General features: G+C 33.1%; 1 pseudogene; it reads left to right on the top strand.

Annotated features, from left to right (window-relative positions):
* The first annotated feature begins 334 nt into the window (after positions 1-334).
* Positions 335-2,789, top strand: LOC110622942 (annotated as a pseudogene).
* The last annotated feature ends 1,356 nt before the right edge of the window (positions 2,790-4,145 follow it).

Raw genomic sequence — 4,145 nt, 5'->3', positions numbered from 1 at the left:
ATTTGAATACAAATAATTTAAATATTAAGAGAATACTTTTTTAATAAAATTTAATCAACTATAATTTAAATATTAAAAAAAATTAATTAATTTAAATAAAATAATAATATAATTAAATAATTAAATTAAAAAATTTTAAATAATAATAAATTTATAATTAATAAAATATAATAGTAGTTTAAGAAGTCTTAATATTGTTAGCTGTTTCCACATTGGCAATTTCTTTATAATTAAATAATAATTTAATTTCAAACTCTACATTAATTAAGTAGGCTATCTCAGTTGACGGGTCGTCGCCCAGAGTTTTTGCAGCCAAGTGCAAGGAAGCATCCTCTTCACTGAATCAGCTTCAAAGCCTCTATTTCCACGCTATTCGTAGTCATGCTTAATTTTCGGTGACTTAAATTTTCCACGCATACACTTTCCGTCTTCAATGGGTTGGACTTTCAATCTCTCTCTTCCTAATATTTCAAGAAGCTTTGCTAATCCATTCTGCTATGGTTTACACTCCACCTGAGTCCTTCATGCAAGAAACGAATATGAGTCTCTTTATCCACTTAGCTCTCTGGTCATTGTTGGTTACTGCTGCTTTCACCACTGAAACTGATATTGCTTGCCTGAAGTCGATTAAAAATTCTCTTGAAGATCCTCTAAATATCTTGAAGTCTTCATGGAACTTCAATAACAGTACTGAAGGTTTCCTCTGTTATTTTAAAGGAGTTGATTGCTGGCACGGCGATGAGAATAGAGTCTTAAATCTTAATTTGACAAACATGGGGCTCAGAGGAAACTTTCCTCGGGGGATAGAGAACTGTACATCAATAACAGGTTTGTATCTTTCAGGAAATCAACTCTCGGGCACAATCCCATCTGATATTTCCAAAAAACTCAGATTTTTGTCTGTGCTTGATCTCTCCAACAACAACATCTCTGGTGAAATCCCTCGTAGTTTAGCAAACTGTACTTATCTTAATGTCCTTAGACTCAACAACAACAAGCTAACTGGGCAAATCCCAGCTGAAATCGGCTTGCTTAATCGGCTCAGGATCTTTAGTGTTTCTAACAATCTCTTGTCGGGGCCAGTACCTAACTTTGAGTTCGTTTTTGGAGCTGATAGTTATGCAAATAATCTAGGACTATGCGGGGGACCGTTGGATCCTTGTCTTCGTAGTCCTCCTCCAATTGAGTTCTCTTCCACCTTCATCACAGGGTTTGTGGTCGGTTACATGGTTGCTATAGCTTTGGTTTTGTATACTTGTTTTTGGCTTTCTGTCCAGAAGGGGTCAAAGAAAAAACCGATAGAGAAGAAAACCAAAAAAAGAAGGGAAACTATTGTCGGAAGAAGGATGGACATTATTAAGGTAAAACTCCTCTCTGCTCCTTTCTTTTTTGAGTAAATTAATATCAACTCCCAAAATATTTATGAAAATCAACTAATTCATTCTCATTTAAAAATCACTCGAACTAAAATATTTTTTTATTTTATAAAACTCAACTCTTTAATCATTATACTAAAAATATATGATAATTAATTTAAATTATTTATATCTTAACACAAAATCTCAAAGTTACTGTAAAATTTAATGTGTTCTTAAATTTAATGTGTATTTTATCTCTGAAAAAAATTGATTGAATTTATATTTTATAAAAATTTGATAATTTTTTTTATTTAATTTGCCAAGCAAAACAATCAGTCCAACATCTCTAGTTATAACACGAGGGTACTCTGTTTTCAATATAATTAAGAGAGACCTGAATTTTTCTACAGATTTCTACACTGGAGACGCTGGTTACCAGAATGAGTTAAAAAGAAATTTGTGAAGTAACTTCAAACTTCAGCAAACAAAACGTCATCGGTTCAGGAAACATGGGGACAATGTACAAGGCAACACTTCCAAATGGTTGGTTTCTTGCTATTAAGAAGCTACACAACTCCCAAGGTTTCATGAAACAATTTGTCTGTGAGATCATGACTTTGGGTAGATTAAGACACAGCAACCTAGTCCCCCTTATAGGATTCTGCAAAGACAAGAAGGAAATGCTTCTGGTTTACAAATACATCTCAAATGGAACCCTCTACGATTGGCTACACCATGCAAATCCCATTGACTGGACGTTGAGGATCAAAGTGGCCATTGGCATAGCAAGAGGCTTGGCTTGGATTCATTACAACCCTCATGTTCAGACAGCCCATCTTAACTTAACCTCGAAATGCATCTTACTTGATCAGAAATTTGAACCCAAGTTATCAAATTTTGGTGGGGCACTGTTCATCAATCCAAATGAAACTCAATCAACAGAGGATCACTTCATTGTGAATAGAGATTTCTGGGATATTGGTTTTGTTAAGAAGGATGTTCACAGCTTTGGGATGGTTCTTCTTGAGATTATTACAGGGAAGGATCCTGACAGGACTGTAAAATCCGTCAGCATATTTAATAGGATTCCAAAAGAATCGTTCACTGATTTTTCGACCAGTTCTTCTGGGTTCTACGATGCTATTGAGAAATGTATTGTCGGGCAAGGAAATGATGGGGAGATCTTCCAGGTCCTGAGAATTGCATGCGACTGTGTTCAGGATGTTCCAGAACGAAGGCCGACAATGCTTCAAGTGTATCGAACGTTGAGGACCATTGGAGAGAGACACGGCCTTGCTGATGATTCTGATCTTTTGTCACAAACTGAAATTGCTATGTTTAGATTTGATATGAAATAACTAAGGTCATTAATGTTTTCTGGGGATCATTCTTTGTTCCCGTAACATCAATGATATATCTGCTGTTGAAAAATATAATTTGAGGTTTAACTTTAAAGAAAAAACATAAATGAAAGTAAGAAGAAACAGAAGAAATATTTGCTGATAAATATTTTTCATTGAACTGAAATAAGGTTTAAATTCAGAAAAAATTCAACAATTTGAACTTAAAAGTAACCAACTAGATTGATTCTATAAACACGATTCTATTATTAATAAACTCCTAAAAAACAACAACATAGTTAACAACAATGGATAAGGAAAATATGAGAAAAAACAATAAAGTTGTTTTGATTTATTCTTGCAGAGTAGCTGAGGCAAATTCTTTAACGCTCCTCCTTGCTTTAATTGCTGTAAATTTCAAGCCTCTCTTGAGAAATTCAAATTTTCTTCTTGGTAAAGTTTCATAAATATATCTGCTAGTTGAAGATTAGTCTTCTAATACTTTAATCTAACAGATTCTTCCTTCTGTACGTCTCTGAAAAAAATAATTTAATATTAAAATGTTTTATTTTTTCATGAAAATGAGATTATTTGAGATAGTAATAGTTGCTTGAATATCCACAAATACTTTAGTGCATTCTTCTTGCTTTAAATTCAGATCAAGCAACACTTTTTTAAACCATAAGACTTAATTTGCAGCAGCTGTTACTGTAATGAAATCAGCTTCAATTGTGGATTGTGCAACAATCTCCTACTTTTTAGAACACTAAGAAAATACCCCTGAACTAAGATTGAAACAATAACCAAAAGTGCTCTTTATATCATCAGAAAAACCAGCCCTTAACACTATTAGAATACCCTTTCAACACATACTTCTGGTTTATACAGAATTTGATTCTAAAGTTCAATGTTCCTTTAACATACCTTAACACTCTTTTAGCTGCTCAAAATGAGTGTTAGTTGCACAATTGGTGAATCTAGATAGAAGTCTTACAACATGTAAAATGTCAGGTCTAGTTGCTGTAAGATACATGAGACAACCAACCATACTTCTATAAAAAGTTTCATCCACTTTTTTAACTTCATCATTCTTGCTCATTTCTCCTTCTCACACATTGGAGTAGTTGTTTCTTTGCAATTTTCCATTCTGATTTTTTTCAAAATCTCTCTTGTATACTTCTTTTGGCATAAGAGCACTTCATTTTGCTTTTGCTTGATTTCTATTCCCAGAAAATAAATCATTTCTCTCAAGTCTATCATCTCGAAAGTATTCTCATATCTTCTTTGAACTTCTTAACAAGTTCATCAATGCTTCCTGTAACCAACCAGCAAGTCATCTACATATAATGAAACAATAAGAAAATTGATTTTATCACCTTTAATGTAGAGAATAACTTCACTGAGGCTTTTTCTAAAATCTAGTTACAATAAATGCTCATCAATTCTA

The sequence above is a fragment of the Manihot esculenta genome, chromosome 1 (assembly GCF_001659605.2).
Source record: "Manihot esculenta cultivar AM560-2 chromosome 1, M.esculenta_v8, whole genome shotgun sequence".
Classification (NCBI taxonomy): Eukaryota; Viridiplantae; Streptophyta; class Magnoliopsida; order Malpighiales; family Euphorbiaceae; genus Manihot; species Manihot esculenta.
The sequence above is the reverse complement of the archived record's forward strand: the minus strand, read 5'-3'. Positions and strand labels throughout refer to the sequence as shown.